This window comes from Oryctolagus cuniculus, chromosome 4, assembly GCF_964237555.1.
Source record: "Oryctolagus cuniculus chromosome 4, mOryCun1.1, whole genome shotgun sequence".
Lineage (NCBI taxonomy): Eukaryota > Metazoa > Chordata > Mammalia > Lagomorpha > Leporidae > Oryctolagus > Oryctolagus cuniculus.
The window spans coordinates 120,954,720-120,981,329 of NC_091435.1; the positions used below are offsets into that span (position 1 = coordinate 120,954,720).

Consider the following 26,610-nt stretch of genomic DNA (forward strand, 5'->3'; position numbering starts at 1 on the left):
TTGAGCTTTCTTGCAGGTATATAGTACATAAAATGGCTCATAGGGAAAGTTGGGGAAGTTTGTAGACACTTTCTGCAAGAGCTCAGAAAAGCAACCTAAGTGATAGGCAAGGAATTCGGTCCAACACGAAGTGCCTGAGAGAGTGCACGCCTGGTACTTTGATATGTTATGCCTGTCAAAGAGTTACATGCTCACAAGGTGCTCTAGGAAGTGAAAACAGTTCTGGCCACTTCCTGGCTTCGGAAGCTTTAGGAAATCACTGCTGGCGTTGTCAGCGCAATGCTAGCAGGAGGAGTGGAGGTACCTTGGTGGAACAAGAGAGAACCCTGGTGAGTGACTTGGCTCTGCTTGTGAGTAGCTCTAATCAATGGCTGAGGCAGTCCTGGTGCTCAGCGGGCCAATGGCCTCATCGTTAAAGGAGAGTTGTGTGACACTGCCCGAGTCTTCCTCGCTGCCAGAGTTAGATGGGCTGTTCCTCAGATACCTTCAAGAGCTAGGAAAATGAGTGAGGTGGGTACCAGGGCCAAGTCTGAGTCACTGCATAGCACAGCATAACAGAAAGGCGTCCACAGGAAAGCTGAAGACAGTTGATTCTGACTTTGCCACTGGGTCACCACCTGGACCTTCACTCCCAGTTCTAGATCCCCAGGCTTCTGAGTCCACATGAAAAATGGAAGAACTGGGGAGACCACAGCTTTTGATTTGTGCAGGATGGTTCTGCTTTTTACACCCATTGTCCTGGCTTAATTACTAATGGTGCCCTCCTTCATTCTCAAAACTGTCCTGGTTTCCATGGTAAGCTTATGATCAGGTGAAATAAGGAGGAATCAATGACAAGACATAAACCTTCAGAGGTGGTTCATTTATCCAAATCTGCCATGCCATTGATGAAGTTAGGTAGGTTTGGTGGCATTGTTCTGTGAGTAAAAAGATAACTAATCTGGGGCTGGCACTTACAGCATAGGATGTTAAGCTGCAGCCTGCAGCACTGGCATCTCATATGGGTGCTGGCTCAAGTCCTGGCTGCTCCACTTCTGATCCAGCTCCCTGCTAATGCACCTGGGAAAGCAGCAGAGGATGTCACATCCCTGGGCCCCTGCACACAATTGAGAGATCCAAAAAATGCTCTTGGCTCCTGGCTTTGGCCTGGCCAACCCTGGTCATTGCAGCCATTTGGGGAGTGAACCACCGAATGGAAGATCTCTCTCTCTCTCTCTCTCCTCTCTCTCTGTAACTCTGCCTATCAGAAAATAAATAAATCTTTTTTTAAAAAAAGATAATCAAGGCTGGCGCTGTGGTGTAGTAAGTTAATCTAATGTGAGTGCCAGTTCATGTCCAGGCTGCTCTTCTTCCAATCCAGCTCTCTGCTTATAGCCTGGGAAAGCAGTGGAAGATGGCCCAAGTGCTAGAGCCCCTACACATACATGGGAGACAAGGAAGAAGCTCCTGACTTTCGGCCTCAGATGGGCCCAGCTCCAACCATTGTGGCCATTTGGGGAGTGAACAAGCAGATGGAAAACTTCTCTGTCTCCTTGTCCTTGTACTATGCCTCTCAAATAAATAAATAAATCTTCTTTTAAAAAAGATCATCTATAGGTTAAGCCACCATCTGTAATGCCAGCATCCCATATACAGACTTCCTATTTGAGACCCAGCTGCTCCATTTCTGAGCCAGCTCCCTGCTATTGGACGGGGAAAGCAGTGGAAGATAACCCAAGTGCTTGGGTCCCTGCACCCACGTGGGAGACTCACATGGAATTCCAGGCTCTTGGCTTCAGCCTGGCCTAGCCCCAGCCATTTACAGCCATCTGGGGAGTCAAACAGTGGATAGAAGCTTTCTCTGTCTCTTCCTTTGTCAGTCTGCCTTTCAAATAAATAAGTCTTTAAAAGAAATAAGTTTACAACATATATCAATAAAAGTGATTGAATAAAATCAGTATGTCATGAATTCAAAACTCACAGGGAATATATGAAAGGCTATCAATATGTGAAAAATGTTTAATTTCACTGGTAATCAAAGATATGCAATTTCAATAATAATGAGATAACATTTTACCTGTCAAAGTATTTGATATACTCAAGAGAGTCAAGACGGTGGATTAGGGAAAGAGCTTCCTGCTCTAGTCTAGGGGAAGATAGTTTCTAAAAAGTGGAGAGAGTGCAGTTTCAGGGAAGAATTAGGGAGAAAATGGCAGAGGAAACTCCATGCAAATTAGAGGGACACCATGGCCCTACATGGAGGGTGTAGACGTGCACAACTCAGGACCTCAGCAGCTGAGAGCCTCAGCACCAGCTTTGGAGAGTGTGGTGAGACCAGACTGCAGTAGCCCAATCCACTGGCAATAAAACTTAGGAAAGAGCCCTGAATGAGCTCGGCTTGGAGCCCTGTTGGGAACAGTGTACCTGCCAACCTAGAGGAGAAAATAAAAGGGGCAGGTTTCTCTATCCCCAGCCACCCTGCACTGGCATCCTGTAACAAGCCAAGAGAGGGCAGGCATCCTTTTGGACATACGTAACAGCTGTGTCAGCTTGTGTCCACGTGCCCAACAACCAGCCCAGAGCAGATGCCTGAGTCTGGCTGGGTGAATTGATAGGGGGCTGAGTGCTTGTGACTGGGAGGCTTGTGTGCTAGTACTAGCATAAAAAATAGATGGATAGACCAATGAAACAGAATAGGAACTCCAGAAATGAAACCACACATCTACGACCAACTTATCTTTGACAAAGGAGCTAAAATCAATCCCTGGAGCAAGGACAGCCTCTTCAACAAGTGGTGCAGGGAAAATTGGATCTTTGAATGCAGAAGTATGAAGCAAGACTGCTATTTTACACCTTACATAAAAACACTCAAAATGGATTAAAGACCTAAATCTATAGCCTGATACATCAAATTATTAGAGAACATTGAGGAAACCCTTCAAGACATTAGAATAGGCAAATAGTTCTTGGAAAAGACCCCAGAGGCACAGGCAATCAAAGCCAAAATTGACAAATGGGATGGCATCAAATTGAGAAGCTTCTGCACTGCAAAAGAAACACTCAGCAAAGTGGAAGAGGCAACCAACAGAGTGGGAGAAATTATTTGCAAATTATGCAACTGATAAAGGATTAATAATCAGAATATATAAAGATATCAAAAAACTCTACCACAGCAAAACAAACAACCCAGTTACAAAATGGGCAAAGGACTTAAACAGGTATTTTTCAAAAGAGGAAATCCAAATGGCCAACAGATACATGAAAAAATGCTCAGGATCACTAGCCATCAGGGAAATGCAAATCAAAACCACAATGAGGTTTTACCTCCCCCCACCCTCCGTTAGAATGGCTTTTATACAGAAATCAACAAACAACAAATGCTGGCGAGGAAGTGGGAAAGAGGTACCCTAATCCACTGCTGGTGGGAATGTAAACTGGTGCAGCCACTGTGGAAGACAGTATGAAGATACCTCAGAAATCTAAATATACTCCTACTATATGCTCCAGCCATCCCACTCCTGGAAATTTACCCAAGGGAAATGAAATCAGCATCTGAAACAGTTATCTATACCCCCATGTTTATTACAGCTCAATTCACAATAGCTAAAATATGGAATCAACCCAGATGTCCATCACCTGATGAAAGATAAAGAAATTATAGGATATATATACCATGGAATACTACACAGCAATAAAAAAATGAAATCCTCTCATTTGCAATAAAATGTCTGAAACCGGAAAACATCATACTAAGTGAAATAAGCCAGTCCCAAAGGGACCAATACCATCCGTTCTCCCTGATCTGTGATAACTAATAGAGCACCCAAAAGGTAATCTATAGAAGTGAAATTAACACTTTAAGATGCAATGGCTTTGAACATCTCTTGTTTCGACTGTTGAAGGACAGTTTTTTTTTTTTCCCCGTATAATTTGTGGAACTCTTTAGTATAGAATTGATCATATGTATATAAAGTTATTTGAAAATAGATCTTGGTAAAAAATAAGAATGGGAATAGAAGAGGGAGGAGGAAGAAGGGTGGGAGTGTTGGAGGAAGCGCAGGTACAGTGGGAAGAATCACTATATTCCTAAAGTTGTGTTTATGGAAAGCATGAAGTTGTATTCCTTAAATAAAAGGCTTCTAGGAAAAAAATACTGTGCCAATGTTTTGGCAATGCACTTATATCCACTTAATAAAAGTTTTGAAGAATAAACTGAATCCAATCATAAAAAACAACCTAATATACTCAGTGTTAGGCTAGGTATGACTAAAAGAACACCCTCAATTATTTCTGGTAGGTTTATAAGTTTGTTGATACAAACTTTCTGGAATGCTATGTGAGAATATACTTTAAGAGCCTTTACAAAGTTTACACTTATGACCTGTTTTTAGGTCAATAAGTATTTATTGAGCACTTACATTACCTGCCAGGCATTAGGGACTACAGGGGTGAGAGACACGAAATGCTATTGGCCCAGAATGGAACTGCAGTCTAGTGGAGAAGCAGACATTACAGGGACAAAGTACCCAAAAATGTAGATTACAGTCAATAACAAGTTCCCCTAGAGTAGATCCGGGCGTCGGGGTATGGGTCGGGGGAGGAGTGACCACCTGATGAGGAAGGGAAGCGCACTACAGGCAGAGGCAGCAGCTCGGCTGTCAGTTTTGAGGCTGGAAGAAGCTTAGGCCAATCATATAACTGGAAGGAATGAGGTCGGAGCAGGAGAGTCAAGGGGAAAGGGCAAGATGAGCGTGGAAGGTGAGGAGGGGTTGCATTAAGAATTTTATCCTAACAGCACTCAAGGGTTGGAAAAGCAGACTGGCATGTTCAGAAACTCAGTGCTTGGTAAAGAATTGATAAGAGGATATAAAGGGCAGGATAAGGGTGGATGGGAAGAGACCAATTAGGAAGCACCTTCAGCAGCCCAGGAGGGACAGAATGGCAGCTGAGGTGGGGGTTAGGGTGATTGAGAGAAATCTAAATATTAAAAATACAGAGCCAGCGCCATGGCTCACTTGGTTAATCCTCCACCTGCAACGCTGGCATCCAATATGGGCACCGGGTTCTAGTCCCAGTTGCTCCTCTTCCAGTCTAGCTCTCTGCTGTGGCCCAGGAAGGCAGTGGAGGATGGCCCAAGCGCTTGGGCCCTGCACCCGCATGGGAGACCAGGAAGAAGTGCCTGGCTCCTGGCATCAAATTGGTGCAGAGCTGGCTGTAGCGGCCATTTGGGGAGTGAACCAACGGAAGGAAGACCTTTCTCTCTGTCTCTCTCTGACTGTCTATAACTCTACCTGTCAAATAAAAATAAAATACATAGGAAGTAGGAACAACAGAGCCAGGTGACTGCCTGGACACAGTGGTTAGGGGGAAAGAGATATCATTGATGGTTCCAGGTTTGTTTTATAAGCAACTTAGTGGAAAACTGCTGTCACTTTCCTGAAATGGGGAATGAGGAGGGGTTTCGGTGGTGAAGAAAAAGAGAGAAAACCTTGAATCCTTTCTCGATATTCTGTACTTGAGCTGTCATAAGACACACAGATGGACATGACAAGTAGATCTGTGGAAATGTATAACTGGCGCTTACACAAGAGACCTGGGGCTAGAGACAGAAATATGAGAGTCAGAGCAGAGAGACGGCATTTGAAAGCTTGTGCGTGGGTGACATGGTGTGGAGCCAGATAGAGAAGAGAAGGCCACGCCTCAAGCCTTGAGGAGCTCCATCCTTTATGGAACAAGGGAAGGAGCACATGTCTGTTAGGAGAGCAGAGACAGAGACAGGGAGGGGACCTAGTGACTCCGCTAACAATCTAGCCTAAGGACATGCATGACCCAAGGTGCTCACTGGAACATTTACAGTATACTGAAAAAACAGGCTTCGACTTAAATGTCAAACAGGAAGTTGTTTAAGGAAATTTTTGACGTACTCATTCTGAGGAATAAATGCAGTCAAATCAGATGTTTTTGAAAATTATGTTAAGTGAGTAAAAGTGAGAGTAATATTATGCATATAGTGACCAATAAAGTAAATGGTTATATTCTCAGGAAAACATGTAGTTGAATGTTAACAGTGGGAGGGGTAACTATGAGTGGTAAGATTGTAGGTGGTGGCCAGTGCCGCGGCTCACTAGGCTAATCCTCCACCTTGCGGCGCCGGCACACCTGGTTCTAGTCCCGGTCAGGGCGCCAGATTCTGTCCCGGTTGCCCCTCTTCCAGGCCAGCTCTCTGCTATGGCCCGGGAAGGCAGTGGAGGATGGCCCAAGTCCTTGGGCCCTGCACCCCATGGGAGACCAGGAGAAGCACCTGGCTCCTGGCTTCAGATCAGCGCGGTGCGCCGGCCGCAGCGCGCCAGCCACGGCGGCCATTGGAGGATGAACCAATGGCAAAAGGAAGACCCTTCTCTCTGTCTCTCTCTCTCTCACTGTCCACTCTGCCTGTCAAAAAAAAAAAAAAAAAAAAGATTGTAGGTGGTTTTTTAACCTTTGCATTATTTGTATTCTACTTCTTTACAGTAATTACAAAATGGATGGCAACATTTTATAAAACAAAGGGAAAGTATGCATATTTATTTTAGTTAAAATGAGTGATTCTGAAATTTGTTGAGGAACTCCATTTAAAAATAGTTTTCAGAAAAGGTATAGTTAATTTTTATGAATTCTGTGATGAGTTCTTTTATAATTAAATTTTATGTTTCTATAAATCACCTGCTAATTTGGAGTTTCTGAGTGTCAATTTCTTTCAAAATACTTTTGTATTTTTCAGAAACACACTTCTGAAAAGATCTGCAGGATCATAATGAACTGAAGATGGGGTTGGCAAACTTCTTCTATAAAGGACAAGATAGTAAGTACTTTTAGCTTTATGGACCATATTGTCTGTGATATATATTAATTAAAGATTAATATACATTGATTTATAAAATTAACACATACAATTAATTAAATTGAAATTATAATTTCAATAATAAATAAATTATTTTAATTAAATTAAAATGCATATAAATTAAAGCAGCATTTTAGAAATGGAAAAACTCTTAGCTCCAAGGTCATGCAAAAACAGGCTACTACCTGGATCTGGCCCCTTAGCCATAGTTTGCTGACCTTCAGACTAAAGGATGAACACATAAGAACAATGCCTAACTACTTCTAAATAAAAGCTAATGAAATATTGAGATTGTAGCTAGGCTCCATGGTTTGAATATGTTCTCCAACAGTTCATGCATTGAACACTTAACCCCTAAATTCATATGTTGACGATAATTGGAGGTGGTGCCTTTGGAGGTGACTAGGGTTAGATGAGTTCATGAGGGTGGGGCTCACCTTACACAAAAACACTCAACACTTGGGTATTTTGAGGGGAGTGTTGTTGTTATCCACAAGAAGTGATTCAGTGATTCATGCCACACATTTGGGAGCCTCTTCCCTGTCCTGTCTCCCTGGCCCCATCACCAAACTTAGTCCAAGCAGGTCTCTGTTCTTGGCCTCCATACCCACCCTCCAGCTGCTGGGTTTGATGCAAGGACTCAGCTGTCCTCTATGTCTTCCTCAGGTCAAGGATAGGTGATGTGATTCCACTTCCTGTTTGGATTTCCCCTTGCCCTATTCTACTTCATTCACTCTCCTATAAGTTTATCCTTCCATAAACTATCTGCACTCAAATCTCTGTGCATGCTTTGCTTCTGGGGAACCCAACATAAAACACTGAGTCTCAAGGATTATACCTTCTAAATGTATTATTGTTAGTACATCTGTTCAGAGAAAGGATAATGGACTGGGGGACTCTTATAATTTTATTCTATTCTATGAATAAACTTGAAAATTTAATGTGTAATGTCAATAACTTTTATGTGTAACAGGAAATAGTTCTTGTAAAGTTATGCAGCAAATTTGATGAACAAGAACAACCATAAGGATAAAGATCAAAGACGTTAGAAGAGGTATAGCTTTCAAATGACATCACAATATAGAATTATTGCTAGTATTATTAGTACTAGTGACTGAAAACAGCTGCAGATCTGATATTATCAATTTTGCTAATTGTTACTGATTACATTTTAAAATTACACTAATAAATAATAGCCTATAAATAATCTTCTGTTATAAGACCTTTCCATTTTATTATACTGTAATAGATTCATTGATGCTTAATATGATGTGAATATTTGCTGACTCCAAAGCATACTATTATTAGGATATGCATGTGTGTTCAATTTATCGTCTCAATTACACTTGTATTAAAACCTTCAAAATTAAGTTTGCAAAAACAGGCTATGTGGGCAAGCAGCAGAACCTATATGACTTGTGACCTCCTGCTCTATTGCATTCCGGTTAATGATTCACAATAACCTTCAAGAAAAAGCACCAGTAAATCAAAGCATTCTGCAAGGCTATCCGGGAAATGTTGCACACAGTGCCCAGCAGTCTGAAGCCTGACCAGGGTTGGAGCTGGAAGCAGCAGGATCACAAATCGTCTGTCAGGAACAAACAATGTTTTCCCAATGGAAGCATAGTTCTCCTGGACTCCATGTAAAGTGATTCTTTCTTTGGTTTTCTTTTTCGGGAAATAAGAAATTAACTACTTCTCATAATTTCTTATGCCAATACATTTGCTCCAAGTTACTTATAATCATTTTCAACTCTTAAATCTACTAGGAAAAATAAAACATACTACTTTTGGGTTTGCTAGTCACTGAAACAGAGTGTTTAGTTAGCCATTATTAGTAAACAGTTTAACAGCAACAGATAATCAGAACTCTGTTTTTCCTCTTTACTTCTTGCAGAACAAATTCAAAACAAAACAAAACAAAACAGAAAGCAACTATAGAGAAATCTCTAAGTAAGCTGGTTTGTTTTTTTTTTTTTTTTTTTTTTTGACAGGCAGAGTGGATAGTGAGAGAGAGAGACAGAGAGAAAGGTCTTCCTTTTGCCGTTGGTTCACCCTCCAATGGCCGCCACGGCTGGCGCGCTGCGGCCGGCGCACCGCACTGATCCGAAGGCAGGAGCCAGGTGCTTCTCCTGGTCTCCCATGGGGTGCAGGGCCCAAGGACTTGGGCCATCCTCCACTGCCTTCCCGCGCCACAGCAGAGAGCTGGCCTGGAAGAGGGGCAACTGGGACAGAATCCGGCACCCCGACTGGGACTAGAACCCGGTGAGCCAGTGCCGCTAGGTGGAGGATTAGCCTATTGAGCCGCGGCGCCGGCCAAGCTGTGGTTTTAATAGATGCGAATCCAGATTATTCCAATGCCTTTTATGAGTCAGTTTCCCAGGAATTTTCTTCTCTCAGAAAATAAACTGAGGGAGTTACTGCCATACTCCCCAACCTGAGCACTGGCACAGCCAAACCCCTCACCCATGCTCAAGGTAGGCCCCAAAGCCGTATATTTTACAAGTCTCTGATTTATTCTGGCTTTTTTTTTTGGCTTGCTGTTTTCACTTCTTGTGTTTAAAAGTTTGATAACATTGTATTTGTAGAATTTACACTGGTTCATCAAATTTCACATACCAGTGATGTGTAAAACACATTTTATGTGTCACTAAGAGCAACTGAAATGCTGCCAGTTATAATTGCAAGATGCTATTGACTACAAGACACAGCTCAGTTTCAGAGAGATGAAAATTATCACCACTATAATTATTACCAGATAAAACTATCAGGTAATCATGTCCTGTCTCAGGGAAGAGCTGTACACAGTGCTAAAGGAGGGGCAGACTAGCCTGTGCTGGCACATGGGGCCAACTGGTATACCTGGGCCTACACAGTCAGGCCCAGGCACTGTCACCTGCTGCCCCCTCCAGGATTTTATCATTTATACCCTACCTCTACTATTTACTGGGTATTTTTCTTTAAATCTACTTATTTTTAAATTAAATTCATTCAAAAAGGAAACTTTGTCACTGTTGTCAATGGAATACAAGTATCATCTTCTACGAACAGTGTACCTAATTTCTTCAATTTTAACATAAGCTTTTAAAATAATTTCAGTATCTCTAAAATTGGGATGGGTCTTATAATCAATGGCATCTTGCAATTATAGTTGGCAACATTTACGGTCTCAAACATTTTAAAAAAATCTATGTATTTGAAGGGTAGAGAGACAGAAAGAGAGGATCTTTGATATGCTGATTTACTTCCCAGATGCCAGCAACAGCTGGGTCTGGGCCAGGCTGAAGCCAGGAGCCAGGAACTCAATCTGGGACTCCCACACATGTGGCAGGGACCCAAGTACTTGAGCCATCATCAGCTGCCTCCAAGAAAGCTGGAATTTGAAACAGAGCTGGAACCCACTCTGATATAGGATGCGGGCAACCTAAGAGGCATCTGGCACATTAACCACTGCACCAAATATCCACTCCTCGGTTCTTAATAGGACTTAAAATAATGCAATGTTTTATATATCAGTGGTGTGTTTGATTTGATGAAATATAGTAATTCAGTAAGAACCATGTAATTAAACTTTTAAAAACAAAGAGTAAAAATATCAAATGAAAAAACAGAATAAATTAAATTGACTCAAATGTATGGCTAAAGGCAAGTTTCTCACTTCAAGGACAGAACTTTGTGATCAAAATAGCTCAGTATTTTACTGGGTAGGTTCAGACAATGATGAGGATGTACATCAATGAGACACATCTGTCACTTTTTCTCAAGATCTGAGTTCACATGAGGATGTGGTTAGACAGCTCAAAAGATAGTGAACCGTTTCATCTGTTATAATTAAATGTACATGTATACTCTGTGACACTTCCGGAAGAGACATTTCAGCATATCCCCTAAATGAAACAGAGAAGCCTGTGGGATTCAGGGCACGGGCGTCCCTCCCTGTCCGTGATCCTGGCTTTCTATGCTTGCAAAGGCATGGCCAAGTTTCAATTATTGAGGGCTTGGCATAATTATGATGATGCCTGAGCATTCTGCCCCTGACTTAGGAAGTCTGGGTAAGACTGATTCCCATGGCACTGTCTACATTTGTCTTATCCTAAACAATATTCTCTGTGAATCACAGGTTTTATGTGTAACTATAAATGAACAGAAATACAATCAAAGGCATCTGAGTATCACCTAAAAATTACTGTGTAGCACTTTCTGGGAAACACAATAGGAAGGACTCAGCAGAGGCAGGGACAACTGGGTTATGGGTGGAGCCAGGTGGGTCAGCTGGGTTAAGGGGTGCACTTAAGAGGCAAAGTCTAGAGGGACTTCCCATAACCAAAGCAGTGACCCCAACCACTAGAGAAGGCTACTGTGTGGGCAGGTGCTGCCTTGAGGAGCTACACAGTATTCAGTCATCCATTCCTCTGTTTACTCAGTTACTCATTCATCCAATACCTACCACGTGTCATGCACTGGGTTGGGTTCTCGGGAGATAGAGTTGAAAGAGGTCAAAGAGCTTATGGTCTAAAAAGAAAACAAAGAATACCAGAAATTACAGTTGGGTTTCAAAATATTAGGGTGGGCAATAGTCCGAGTGCTTTGAAAAAGGTATTGGAATGGGATTCAATTCAATGTGGACAGATCAGGGAAGGCTTCCAGAGAGAGTGATTTTGAATTGAGCCTTGGGAAATAAGCAAAAGTTGCTGAAGTTCCCCAGAAGCTAATGACAGGAGGACATTCCATTCTGGGGGAACAGTACATCCAAAGGCTTGGCGATGGAGGAAAGCACGGTCTCTGAGCCCAGATAAAAGGATTTTTGTGTAGCTGGAAAGAGAGTGAGCATTGGAGGGCTTCAGGAGAGAGGCTGGAAGTGGCAAGAAAGCATGGATGGATGTGAAGGATATTGAACTTGAATTTACAGGTGACATGAAGCCAGGCATGGCTGGACTACATATGGCTTATGTGTTGAATGATGTTGACAAAAGTACATTTTGCATCAAAAAAATCTATGTAACCTGAAGGCCTTGGCCAGAGTGCTAAACAGCCAGCATATAAAGAGCTGCATCATTTAAAAAATGATTTAGGGGCAGGTGTTTGACCTAGCAGGTAAGACACAGTTAAGATGTCTGTGCCCCTTATCAGACTGAGTTTTATACCCAGCTCTGTCCCTGGCTGCAACTTCCTGCTAATGCAAACCCAGGAGGCAGCAGTGATGGCTTGAACAGTTGGATCCCTGACACCCATGGCGGAGTCCTGGATTGAGTTCTCTGTTCCCTTGTTCACCCTGGCCCAGTTCTGGCTATTTCAGGTGTTTGGGGAATAAACCAGCAGATAGGAGCTGTCTGTCTGTCTGCTTCTCAAATAAAAGTAAATAAATATATAAAATTTTTAAAATAACTTAGGGTAGAATCAAGGGATTTGGTTGCTGGCAGGGAGTGGAAGTGCAGACAATTAGTGTTGAGGATGTGAATGTGAGGTGCTGGATAAGCCACATACAGGACAATGTCATTTCCCACATGAGAACCAGAGACTGGGGAAAAAAAGGAAGAGGAGGAGCAAGTGCTAAACCTCTCAGTGAATGGCTGGACCACCAATTGACAAAGACAGGAACAGCAAGGGGATAATGGGATGTAAATCCTCAGCAGATTCACTGGGGTCAGTTTTATGACTATATACCTACATTCCTTGCTTTAAAAAATAATGGTTAATTTTAACCTTCCTTTTATCATGGAAACATTTAAATCATTTACATAATTGAATAGTAAAATGAACCCCCACGTCCCTGTCACTCAACCCCAGCAAATATCAAGGCATAGCAATCTTGTTTCACCTATAGCCTCCTACTTCCCTCCCTAGGTTACTTTGAAGCACGTCCAAGATATCATGTCTCTTTAAAACAATGATCTTTATGCTTCTCAGCCCAAACCTTGTCAGGATCACAAGCCACCGCGGGCCTTGCCCTGTGGATAATTAGGAACACACTGAAAATTAACAACTATACGGGCAGAAAGTCTACTCTCTAATCAAGAAAAATAAAAAAGAAAATGGCATTAATGAGATTATGAGTCATTTAGAGAAAGGAATAAAATAGAATAATTTACAAATAATGCTAATTTGGTAAACAAGGTTACAAGCAAAATCCTATGCACAAGTTAAACTAATGAGGTTAAATAAATGAGCAGAAAATAAAAGGAAATTCAATTAAAAATGTGTACACCGAAGCATCAAAGAAATAAGCTATGGAATAACTATTGGACTGGGGTGAAAAAAAAAAAAAAAGCCTGGAAGCAGAAAGAGGGTGGGAGGGGAAACCAACTAAGTGCAAGCTGGAATATGGGCTGTTTGGTAATGACTGCACACCCGCCCTGTGCCAGCCTGGTGCTGGGGTGTCACAGGCCTTCGTAATCCACCGTTCCTGCTTCAAGAGGAGGCAACTCATGACACTGGGGGCAAGCAGCTGCCTCTCCCCATTCTGCCTGAACCTCGTCCAGATTCTTTATTAAACACCTGGTTGCTTGAGAAATGGAGGCAACTGGAAGGGGTTCAAAGATGTGAACCAGAAAATAATTAGAGGAAGAGATTGATTTCCACAGAGGGATCAAAGAAATCCAATGCAGGGAACTTGGCTAAGCAAGGGCTGGGGAAAATGAGCTATTTGAGGCAGGTAAAGAGTAGAGGATAATGAGCAGCTCTAGGATGAAGGAAAACGCAGGGAGAGGCAGGCGGCCCATTTGGCCCCAGGTTGTATACATTTCTGGTGTTCAACAGGCTTCCAGGCAGCAGCTGCCCTGGGTTGGAAGGTGGGCTTCCAGAGAGGTGGGCGTGCTTTTCAAGCTTTGGGCTTTGTAAGAGAAAGCGAGCTAGAGCAGCATGCACAGAGGGCGAGTTCTAAGGCTCCTCACTCCTGTAAAGACCACCCTCGCCATCAGCAAGGTTTTGGAGAGGGAGGGAGGGAGGGAAGGAGGGGAAGAGCTAGTGGGTGTTTCCTATTCTCATTTTTTGTGCTATGTTTTAAGTTTTTGCTGAAGATCTTATTGCTATTTTGGCAACTTTTTAAAGTTGTTAACTAGTTTCTTTCAGATCCTGGATCTTACATATTTTGGAAGGAGTTCAAATATATCTATGTATTTTAAAATAAATCATACATACAAAGCAAGGCATAAAAACATGTGCACAGTTTAAAGGATAATGGTTAAATGAACTCCAGCATTTCCTAGCTTTCCATCTTATATCAGAATATTCTGACACCTTTGAGGGGCTTTGGGGTGTCTCACTGTAATGAATATCTTTTTCTCCACCTCTTCCCTCTCAATGCTGTCCTAAAATTTGGTTTCCTTCTTTGCCTTTCTTTATAGATTTACTATATGAGGTCTAGTATACATACAGTTACATTTTTTTTCTTTTTATGAAACCATGATTTAGAGATTCATTTATGTCCATTTGTTTAGCTAATTACTTTTTAAACTTCTTATTTGGAGGTCATTGTCCATTCATTGGCAGTTTTGAGAAAGGATACAGAGGTCCTCGCGCCCTCTGTCCAGTTTCCCACTCATGGTAGCATCTTGTAAAAGTGCAGTGGGCTACCAGACCAGGGCATTGACACTGCCCAGGGAACAAGCAGGGGTCCCTCTCTTGTCTCTCACTGCCACACCACTTCCTTCTTTCCCCCAGTCTCTTCTCAACCCCCGGCAACCCCTCATCTGTTCCTTGGTTTTGTAATTTGTCATTTCAGGAATGAGATGCCAGTGGGTTAAAACTGGGAAATTTCCGGGTAGCTTTTCTCAGCGTCGTCCTCTGGAGACATTCACTTTGCCAATTTTAGTATATGTGCTGCTGAAGCAGGCACAACATTCACCCAGGTTGTTGCTCGAGTGAATAGTTCACACCTCTTCACTGCCCAGCGGTGCTCCACGTGGTGGCTGCACCACAGCACCCACCGAAGGACATCTGGGCACTTGCCAGGTTTTGGCAGCCTCTTTAATATTCATTTGTTCATTCACTGATTCAGAGAGAGGAGAGAGAGAGAGAGAGAGAGAGACAGGGAGCTCCCATCTGTCATGCATCTCCAACCAGCCACTGCAGGAATTCCATCCACATCGTCCATAAGAAGTAGGAATGGGGAGCAGAGCCAGGACTCAAACCCAGGCACTCTGGTGTGGAATGTGGGCATCTAATCCAGAGTCTTAACTGCTAAACCAAGTGCCTCCTAGGCTCCTTATTTTTAAAACACATAATGGTACTGTTCATGTGTATGGACATCATAAATGTCTTAATTTTCTGTCTGTAGTCCAGATTTTGTAAATCAAATAAATGAACAAAATCAGAGTCCAGACTACCTTTCAGGCAAAGACTAAGAACCCATCTGGCCTGGGGGCAAAGAAGGCTAAGAAGGGACGGATTAAAACCCAAAGGCATGGGGCTGGTTTTGTGGCACAGTGGATTAGGCCAATGTATCCAGTATGAGTGCTGGTTCAAGTCCTGGCTGCTCAACTTCCAATCCATCTCCCTGTTAATGAGCCTGGAAAGGCAGCAGAAGGTGAAGTGCTTGGGCCCCTGTCACCCATGTGGAAGACCCAGATGGAGTTCCAGGCTCCTGGCTTCAGCCTGGCACAGCCCTGGCCATTGCATCTATTTGGGGAGTGAACCAGCAGATCTCTCTCTCTCTCTCTCTCTTTCTCTCTACCTCCTCTGTCACTCTACCTTTTAAGCAGATAAAGAAATCTTTTAAATAATAAGAGTCCAAGAAACTAACTTCTTCATACAGTGGACAGGAAAATTAAATGCGATTCAATTCATGACGTCTGCTACTTACAGGGCAAAGAGGGCTTAGAAAAATGAATGCATGAGCCATGCCTGGTACATCTTGGTGATGAAGCAGAGCTGCTCACCCCTCTTTGCCTTGTCAACACTATTTTGGAAGAAACGCTCATTCATTATCACTTGGGGACACCATTGGAGGTTCCACACTTCTGAAGGCATCTATTCCTGCCCCAGCCCTGCTGGCACGCCCGTGTCAGCATCCGCTCAGCAGAGGGCTGGGAACAAGGAAGAAGCACAATTAGCCGTGCTTCCTTTTCCTTCTGGTCTTTTTCCTGAGGCTGGAGTCACTCAGGCATGGTCCTGTCTGATTATTCCAGGACTCAGACAACTGGCCTCTGGCACAGAGTGCTGCCCTAGCTTGGTCCCCTCACACCCAACTCCTGGAACAGGACCTGGTGCGGGTTTGCCATACCAACCCCTCCCGATTCCCAGCAGCACACTGACAAGGATTTACCATTTTTGGTAATGTGGCCAGACAGGCCAAGGTCCCACGTTGCCTTCCCTATGGTCTTTAGCAATTCTAATTATGAGGCCTTGGTGGTTACACATTTTAAATAAATGAAAGGATCAAAGCTTATGTAGAGAAGATGCAGGGAGTTTTTAAATTTCTGATTTATTTTTGCGGGTAGAGCTTAAAGAGGCATGAAGTCATGAAGGGATCTGAAAATTTCTACTCAGCACTTTTATTCTAGCTCTTTGTACACATAAAACATTCCATAGCAGCAAGGTAAAACTCTAGTATTTCTAAAATCCTGTGAAGCTGGTGCATCTCAGTGGAGACATAGGTATTAGAAACTGTAATGTCTGAAAATTATTGCTATAATATCTAAAACTACCTCTGTTCTCTCCTTTTTTAATTCTGAGAAGTCCAGATCTCTTGGGCAGAATATATGGTTTTTAGCAAAAGCTGGCTTTTGGGCATTGAACTGGTATGGGCTCATTCTTCTCCATTTTTATATCTTCCCTATCCATTCAGCAACAAACATGTATTGAACAACTAATAAGTGTCAGATCCAGTGCTAAGCACTGGTGTTTCAAAGGAAAAAGCCATGACATTGGTACTTCCTTCCTTCAGGGGAACCTAAGAGCTAGTAGAGGCAGAGGCAGCTGCAAAGAGAAGGGAATGCAGTAGATCAAAGATGGCAGTTGGGTGAGGCGGACTGTTTGGTTTGGTTTGCATGAGCTATAGGGAAGCAGGGAAGATCTTGAATTTAATTATGAATATTTTGGAACAAATCAGGGTCTTTTGATCAAACCCTTATTTCTGAAGCCATAGAAGGTGACCTTGTCCAAATCTGTAAAGCTAGTTACTTAAGATTTCCTGGGGTGGGCATTTGGCTGATTGGGATGCCTGGGTCTCACATCCAAGTATCCAGATTCAAGCCCCAGCCTCAATTCCAAGTTTCTGCTAGTGAACATCTGGGAGGCAGCACCCCATAGCAGAAGTACTTAGGTCCCTGCTACCCACATGGGTTGAGTTCCCATTTTTTGGCTTTGGCCTGGCCCTGCCTCCGCCAAGCTGTTGTAGGTGCTTGGGAACTGAACAGATTGGAGCTATTTCTTTGCCTCTCAAAACCAAAAGCAAACACAAATCAGGATTTCTTAACAGAAGACATTCACTCTTTTCTTTCTAATACACAATACTGGCTTCTTCCCTTTTTTGGTTAGGTAGTGAGTGGCTTGTCTCTTGCCAGGCTGTTGTGTGGTCCTGAGATGGAAGCACAGCTGCTTCTTCACTGAATTTTATAGCAAAGTGAGGACACTAGCTTTTTAAATTCTTGGGAGGAGGTTGGCTTGGGTAGACTGGGTCATGGATTTAAGTTAAAGAAGATTTAATTTTTCTGGGGGAATCGGAATCATTACCGCCTCTCTGTTTCTCCTCTTCTGTTTCCCCTGGAAACTGCCAGGCAGGAGGTGGGCTGTTGTCCCATCAGCCTATGTTATTCCACCTGCCTGGCATCTACCCAGGTGCTCCTGGGGTCACTGCACCCCTCTGCTCTCAGTACACTGGACTCTGATGAGGAAGGCCTATGTCCTGGCTGCATAGGCAGTCACTACTCAGGGGACCCAGGCACCACCACAAGGGCAAGCTGAAGCCAGCCGCCCCCTCCTTCTTCTTTCCACTCTGCCTGAGGACAGAATGTTCCTGGTTCCAAGGGAGAGTGGATTGTCTTACAGGTGAACTGACAGGTTCCCATTGTGTTGCTTTGTGCATCTCTGTATTTGGAGTGGAGTCTTTAGCATTCAAATCACCACCTGCATATTTTCAAGCTCCCTCTAGACAGAAGAAGGAGGGTTACATCACCTGCAGCTAAAAGCTCTTATTAGCCTACTTAATCTGGCCCCTGCCTCCCTTCAACCTCAGGATCTTTGCACTGTATTTGGGGGGCTACTTCGGGTCAGTCTGGAGACTCCTTGAAGTGGGGGTGCAGAAAGAAGAGTGAGCACTGCACTAAGGAGGATTCTCCCCATCTGGGAAGTCGAATTGCCTTTGTGGAGGAGGTGCTGGTGCACCTGGAAACTGTTTGCAAAGCTTTAATACCCAAGAAAAATCAGTACTGAAATGCCTGTAATCTCTTCAAGAGATTTTGATGCTCACTTAGTGCTACTCTTTCAGCAGAATAAATGTAGGCTTGGTCCCTGTGACTCATGTGATTAGGCACCGGTCTTGTAAAATGATATATGTAGGCTAATTCCTATTGACCCTTCAGAGAAAGAAATCACATATTGTTATTCAGGAAGCACACGTAATTTTATCTCTTTTTACAAGCTCAAATCAAATAGATTACCTTTCTGGGCAATGAGCAACTTGAAATGCAGATACATATGCAAGGGTAAAGAGCAAGAGGATAAGGACTTGCATTTGAAAGAGCAAGGTCTTCTGTAATTTGGTGCTGCAAAAGTCTCTTAAATGAATGTAGAGGAAGCCAGCTGATTCTGAAACTGAAATCTCTCTCTCAAAAACAGAAAAAATAACATAAGGAAATCATATGAACCACATTTTATATTTATTTAGTAGCCTTTTTGGAGGTAAAAATACTTCTCATAACCTTCTCCACATTCCCCTTGTCCAGGCCACCATCACTCCGTTTTGGACTGCAAAGCTTCCTGTTGAATGTCCCTTCTTTCACCTGTATCTCCTTATGGGTCACTCTCCTCTCGGTAGCTACAGTGATCTTATACAGCTCATCTTTTAAAGCTTGCAGCTGTCCAATAGCTTTCCGCTGTACTTAGGATACATGTCAGAGGTCTTACCACAGCCCAAGATGTGCTTCAGGATTTCTCAATTGAGACGAGTTTTGCAGGACCCCAGGAGCCACACAAGTCTGATGTGAATCTATCCAAAGCAGGGGAAGATGTCCAACAGCTCTGTCCCTGCCTACTGGAAGCTAATAGTGCTCTGCCCTCAACTCTAGCCTTTTGCATCCACATCACCACCTGCATATTTTCAAGCTCGCTCTAGACAGAAGGAGAAGGTTTGCATCACCTGCAGCTAAAAACTCTTATTAGCCTACTTAATCAGGCCCCTGCCTCCCTTCAACCTCAGGATCTTTGCACTGCCGATTCTCACAGCCTGAAGTGCTCTACTCCCACACCTACTCATGTTGGTTTCTTTTCCACATTCAGTGTTACCTCCTCAGAGAGCCCTTCCTTGACTGAAAATGGCAAAACTCTCACACAGTCACACACGTGTTCTCTTTCACTGTATAACTTATTACCGTACATGCTTTTCTTCTTTGTTTACTGTCTCTTGTCTACAGAATGTGTGTTCCATGAGATCAAGCTGTTTTATTTGCTGCTATGCCCCTAATGTGTGGGGATACATTTTTATAAATATTTGCTGATTGAGTAAAATAGACACCATTAAGTTATGTGGCACCTTACCACATTCATCATGATGAATGTTAGGATGAATCAGAAGAGCATTCCCAAATTCATTTTTCATATATAAAGGACCATGACACTAAAAATAAATCCCCTACTGAAAATATTAATGATGGTCAGAGGAACAAAACTAAAAATGTCATTAGCTCCTTATTAAGTCACCACTGATTGTTTTACTATAAGGCAATCCATTAGGTCACAGTGAAAGACATAGAATATTAACATGCACAGACTACAAGTTCTATAATTCTTGTGTCCCCACAGTGTGATGGCAAAATGTCCCTCACAGGTACTTCTATCTAAATGCTGGTTGAATTTCCTTTTTCTTTCCAGTTTATTACACTGTCTCAAACTTGGGCCCCAAAACTTAGATTCATCCTTCAGAGAAAGGGAGAGAAAAGGAAGGAAGCTTTATTGTTCCTTATGGAAATAATCTGAATACACATTTCTCATCTGATTCTATGTCCTAACCAAACTGAATCATGCACAGGCAAGACACAGTGTGGAGATGTCAAATACATGGCACTCAGCGTGGCCACTCCTCCACTCCTGCCCCTTGCAGGTAGAGCTCACCCAGCCTAGAATGCCTCCTGCTGAGCACCCATTCCACCTGGAACTCTTCAACCCAGTGCTCCCGGCAGCTGCTACCAAAGAATCAGCACTGACAAGTTGGAAATCTATTTGCCAGCCCTGGAATAATGGAGAGTATTAACTTTCCAGACAAATCTGAGTTGAAGACCATCTCTGTCTTCAGGCGCTTGTCAGATCTTGATTACTTAACCTCTGTTTGTTTCATGACCCCAAACAGGTAGGGTTGTTGGGAGAATTACAAATAATACTGTAATGTATGTAGTACAGTGCTTGTTAAGATTAGGATGCAATAAAAAGTTAATATGGAGCTGTGGTAAGGAGAAGGCTGTGCTTGACCCCCAAGACTGGAAGATGTATTATCCCAGAACTGGCAGGAGATATAGGTTCCTGGGAATACCAAAGGGAGACTCAGTGTTGCACTAGAGGAGTGGTTCCCAAAGTGTGGCTCCCAGTGCACCTGTGAACGTGAAGCAATTGTAAATATTTAGGCCCCAGCCCAGACCTACAGATCAGAAACTCTGGGGATGGGCCCCAGCAAATTGTTTCCTAGCACACCTCCCAGGCTCTCTTCTGGCCTGGGAGCTGCCACAACAGACAGGGAAGCTGGAAGCAGAATAGAAGTGCTGGAGTCAGGAGAGAAGACTGCTCACCTGACAGCTAATAAGGGAGGAAACCAGGAAGCCAGGCCAAGGCAGCACTCCCCTCCCCAAGAGCATTTCCCATAGGCAGGGGTTTGGCCGTCCACAAACACCGAGGACAGACAGGGCACACTAAGGGAACGTGGACCTGGAGGACATGGGCTTGGATTACAAGGTTAGGTGTAGACAGAAGTCCCAGATGGAGTCCCAGGGCAGGCAGACAACACACTGAGCTTCAGTCTCTTTCCCTGGGAAGAAGAAGGTGGCCTTTGTTCCCGATTGTTTTGAGTGCAGCTTTATCTGAAGGCAAGAAGCTGGGCAAGACACTTCTGCAAGCTTCTCCAGCTTGGTGGTTTCATGAACGAATGAATGACATCAAACAAGCTGGACATGAATAGTTAGAGGGTGGGGAGGAGCAGAGTCAAAGATGTGTTTAGAGATGCACTCCCATCAGGATCTCTGAACTTCAGTGCAGCTCATTTGCTCATTTCCTCATCCCAACTCTGTCTGCCAGTGTACCAGGCACAGATATACTTCTGCTGGGGTCAAAAGTTGAAAAACATTTTTAAAGGACATAATCTGTCCAAAATCCTTGGAGACCAAGCAGCTCTTAAATCAGGTCTGCATGGGCAAGGTGTTTCCTGCATTAATCCCTGTAGCAGATCTATGATCTCTTTGGTTCCACCTAATTAAAAACCTTTATCTTGGCTAAAAATTGAATTTAGAGATTCTTAGACACCTAGCATATTGAAGATTGTTGTACAGTGTGTACCTAAGATTCAGCACCAGGATCTTATTGTTGAGGTGCAAAGATTTTGTTAGAGATTATTAAGCATTCCGAGTCAACATCATTATGGAACACCTGTTCACCCCGGTTTCATGCCTTTGCCCCACTCATGTGCATAGGTGTTATTATCATCCCATTATGTAGACCCTAGAACTGAGGGTCAAACACAGAAAGGAACCAGCCCTTAGTCCACAGCTGTTTCAAATAGTCAAGTTCAGGTGCTTAATGCCAATCTCCTGACGGAGATGATGTTAATCTGCTTAGAAGATCAGCTGTGTGTGTGATCCGTTCTTACTTTATTTAGAATTGATGAGTCTCGTTTCCTAATTAATGTATCAGAGGACTTCAAAAAGGTTCATGGAAAATGGAAATAAATAAGTTTAGTTTTGTCCGAAATTTTTGAAACTCATGCAAATTTTTTATAATATGGATTTCCATGAACTTTTAAAAGACTTTCAGTATTGTTTCTGCTACTGACATTGGTCAGGACCTTTCAAAGCTGGTGGGAAGAATGTTTTCCATTTAAGTGTCACATACAGTCCCACTGCAAGTAAAGCAAATATACTGTAAAACATTGACGAAATTTACTATAATCGTGTTCTCAAAGACAGCTTTGTGAATGTATTAGGATATGTTATAGATAAGTAGAAATTGGTTATTATTGAAACGCTTGTGAGACTAACAATAAACGTTCCTTCCCAAATGCTTTTTAAGCTTACTTTTAGAAAAGCCCACTTTCACAGATATTTCAAAATGTTCTTGATATACTGTTCTTCAGGTATATACAAGGGGCCTGCAAAAGGTTTATGGATAATGCATGTTATCTTTTAATTCCATTTTGGCATGAACTTTTTGACTTGCCCTTGCAGAATATGAGATTTTATGCCAAAGAAAAAATACCAACTATTCTTCATGTCTCTGAACGTAAAATAAGTGGTAGTGGGTTTGCTTTCCAAGGAACTTCCAACAAATGAGCCTGGTTAATAACTGAGAATGGGTTTTCTGGGGGATGGGTGGAGGGTGTTGACGAGAGCGTGGGGAGGTAAAGATGAACTGTGTTGCTGTTCAAGTTGTGCCACAGAACTGGCTTCTGTTTCTAAGACTCATTTCCTCTGCCAAGGAACACAATAGTTTCCCAAGTCACAGAAACAAAATGAGAAATTACAGTTATGGAACCTCTGCTGGGTACTGGCCTCTTCTAATCCTAACCACTTGCTAGTTATTTGCTCTCTTTACAAATAAGGAAACTGAGGCTCAGACTGGCTGAGTAACTTGCCTAAGGTTATAGAGTAAGTGAAGGGACTGCTTTAACCCAGATTCCAGTTGCTGGTTTATTTCCCACATGCCTGCAACAGTCAGGGCTGGGGCAGGCTGAAGCCAGGAGCAAAGAACCCAACCTGTGCCCCAAACATCTGAGTCATTGTCTGTTCATTAGCAGGAAGCCAGATCAGAATCAGTAGCTGGGACTCCAGCTGGCACACCAAATGTGGGACAATGAGGTCCCCGAATGGTGGCCTGTATCACAATGCCTGCCCCTAAACTATTTTTAAAAAATTTATTCAAGAGGCAAAGAGACAGAAAAAGAGAGAGGCAGGCGACGAGTGCTCCCATCCACTGGTTCACTCCCCAAACACCTGTAATGGCGAGGTGCAATCCAGATCTTCTTATGTGGGTGCAAGGGACCCAACTACTTGAGCCATCACCTGCTGCCTCACAGGATCCACACTGGCAGGAAGCTAAATAAGAAGCCAGAGTCAGGACTCAATCCCAGGTACCCCAGTATGGGACAAGGCATCCTAATCAGCCAAATATATGTCTCCTTTTTTGCTTTCCAATGCCTTGATGTAATTTATATAAGGTCACAGTATGTTACTTTTAGAGATTTTTCCAGCTTTGGGGTGGGATTTTATTTTCCTTGGCAGAGTTAATATTTGAAAGCAGTATATGTGACACTGCTTTCTCCATTTAGTGTCATACAAAATGAAGCAAATCTATTGCCAGGCACTCGGCTCTCTTCCACATTGTGACTGCATACGTTGACTTTTGTGCTCAGAACACCTGCATCTCTGAATAAGTAAGGCCCGAGTGGACTCCTTCATGATTTTTGAGTCAAGAACAGATCTTTCCATTCAGCAAGCAATAATAACTACATTGCCCACCCATTAGAAGTGAGAGAAAGGGAACCCTTGCACTACCAAATCTCTGTTGATAAAACAAACTATTTTTTCAAGAACATTCTGTCTTTAAAAAATACCAACAAGTGGATAGAGCACTTGTTAGTTAATAATAAAAAGAATTCCTGAGTCACTACTCAGATGAATGAATATTTTTAAAAGACATGGAGTATGTAAGGAATTTTAATCTTGCCTGTGTCCACTCCCCCACACAACTGTAGAGAAATCACTGGTCTCTGACAGATGACTGGACCCACCCCCAGTCAGGAAGGAAGAAGACCCAAGCTCCGTGATTTAGCCTCTCTCTGTTTAAATTCCTGGGAGGACTTCATTTTTGGCTGTGGCTGATGAATGGGCCTAGTTAAAGGGCTTTGGAGACAATGTAAAATGACCATCAAGTGTTTCTTCTCCCACACCACACCCACTAATATTTATTCTATCAACAAAAATCTCAGTCCCAACCATATGCATCTCAGTCTTTCATAAACATACACTTCTGTTAGGAAATCTGCTCTTAGCAATTTCTATTAGGTAAGTTCTTTTTAAAAAATATTTATTTATTTGAAAGGCAGGGTTACAGAAAGAGGGGAGAGAGAGAGAGAGATTCCATTTATCCCCCATTCATCCCATAAATGGCCACAATGGCCTGGACTGGGCTGGCCAGGCAGAAGCTGGGAGCCTGGAACCCAATCCAGGTCTCCCACGTGAGTGCAGGGGCCAAAGTACTCGGGCCATCTCCCACTGCTTTCCCAGACACATTAGTGGGAAGCTGGACCAGAAGTGGAGCAGGGATACTGGCATTGCAGGTGGTGGCCTAACTAGCTACCCCACAATGCTGGTCCCAGGTTAGTTAATTTCAAATTAATATCTCAGGAGACTGCAGACCGCAATTAGGGGGGAGGGATCATGAATCAGACTTACTAAATGATGGAGCAGTAAACAGTCTTCATGTGACTTTTTGCCTTTTGCTGTAGACTACACAATTTCTGAGCTTAGAGACTCTCTCTTCTAAGTGTTACTTTGGGGATACCAGAGAGACATTTTCAAAGTAGTTGTCTTGCTCATTTATGTAGTCTCCTACTGCAATACTTCATACATGCACCCCCATCCCACACTTGGTGGCAGCCAAAGTCTACCTGCTAACCTGCCAGGCTGCACAAAGGGTTAAGGCTGCAGCCTCCCATGCCTGCAGGCTGTTGCAAACCTTCCCCTGTACTTTCTCCTCTGCAGTCAGTCCTGTAGCTGTAGCTGCTGCTCCTGCAAAGCCTTCAGCCCTTGCAGAAGCATTGTTTCCTCCCAGCTCTGTTTGGCTTAAACTTGCAGTTCACTGGGTTATACCTCAGGAGTCTAAACTTAGCCCTGCAGGGTCTCACCTAGAATCTGTCCCTCTTCCTCCAGTGAATTTGTTTGCCCTGCTCTGTTCTGGAAGTGCCTCAGGGCCTGCTGTAACCTTGCTGCTTCCTCCCTGCTGGAAGTTAGATGCATCCTCAGTGGCTGCATTACTGCACACTTCCCTAATAACCTTGTTTTTTTCCTTCACCTCAAACTTCTCTAAACAACACCATCCCGGCTGACCCTGAAATTCTCTGACCCTATCTTAGCAGTGTTTTCCAGCCCAGAGAGCAATGATAGAGGGCAAATTGGGGAGAGAAGGTTGGGGAACTCACCTGCACAGCAGCGTGGATCCGACACAGGATGGGGCTGCCTGCAAACTTCCCAGGGATTGTCTGCAGCTGAATCTCTTGGCCTTAAAGGGACAGGGGCGCTTTTCACCATATAAGGAAGACAGCTTCACTTGCTGCTTCTGAGCCTGTATGGGCAAAGCAACTCCCTCTTTTGAGGTTGTGGAGGCTTATGCCTTCTGGGGGATTCTGGAACCTGTCAGCTCCTGAGGATTTCTGTAGTAGGCAGCTTAATAATGGTTGGAGAAGGCACAAGAATGATGTTTGGCTGATGATTTTAAAGGCCAGAAATCCCTTTCTACTGGGCTTGTCTCCTTACAAAAACAGGGTTTCTGGTAACTAGGAGTCCTCCTCAATTCTGTGAAGGGGTTTCTGCTTCTGTCTCGGGCTTGGCTCCTAAAACCAGAGGTCTCGCATACCTTCCACGAGGCTGGTTGAACCCTTCCTCCTGACATAGAGGCGAAAGGGAGAAGACTGAGAAGTGGTGCAGCTTGTGACACGTGAGGCTTTGATGGTGACACACTGGCCGTGCACCTGAACCTGAGCGATGTCGCCCCCTCAGCTGGCAGGTGTGTTCCTTCCCCTAAATAGACAACATGTGGGCTCTTCCCGAGGCCACCCACAGGCCACTCCTGCCCCTGAGCACTCCTCGTGGGCTCCCTTGGCTAAAGGCCACAGCTGAAGTTTGCGTCTGCTTCCAAATGGCAGGGATGACCATGTGTTTGCTCTTTAGCAAGAGCAAACGTTTTCTGTTGATGATATTTAACTGCAAAGTTGTCCTGTTGGTGTGGGGTGGATTAAAAGCAGTTATGAAATGTTAGGTTTTAAGAAGAAAGTAGAGCTTAATTTAGTCATCTCTTGGATGGTTGCATGCTTCTTTCTTTGCTGCCAACTGGAGATAGTCTGTGAAAATGCTTTGAAATCTGCCAGGTTGCGCTGGCCAGCACCTACTCTTTATTGCTCAGCGAACGTTGCCTAATAGTGTCTGCATCATACATTTGGGATTCTTTAAAAATTTTATTTGGCACCTAATGGTGTGGGCTCAGAGTACCTTCACTTCTTCCTGTCTTCTATCAATTTGGACATTTTACTTCCTATTCCTTTCTACTGATAAATACCTAGTACAGAACAAGCATGTGACTGGGTAATAACTTATGGGATGAACTTAGTTGACTGGAGTCTAGGT

The 26,610-nt window shown here is 43.4% G+C and overlaps 1 protein-coding gene across 1 annotated transcript in view; it reads right to left on the reverse strand.

Annotated features, from left to right (window-relative positions):
* Positions 1 to 25,455, reverse strand: part of SCHIP1 (schwannomin interacting protein 1) — a 175,923-nt gene extending 150,468 nt beyond the window's left edge. The window contains exons 1-2 of the mRNA XM_008266404.4: positions 25,410 to 25,455; positions 11,307 to 11,371 (exon numbers count right to left, since the gene is read on the reverse strand). The gene's annotated coding sequence lies outside the window, so the exon portion shown is untranslated. The remainder of the gene's footprint in view (positions 1 to 11,306; positions 11,372 to 25,409) is intronic.
* Between the last annotated feature and the right edge of the window lie 1,155 nt (positions 25,456 to 26,610).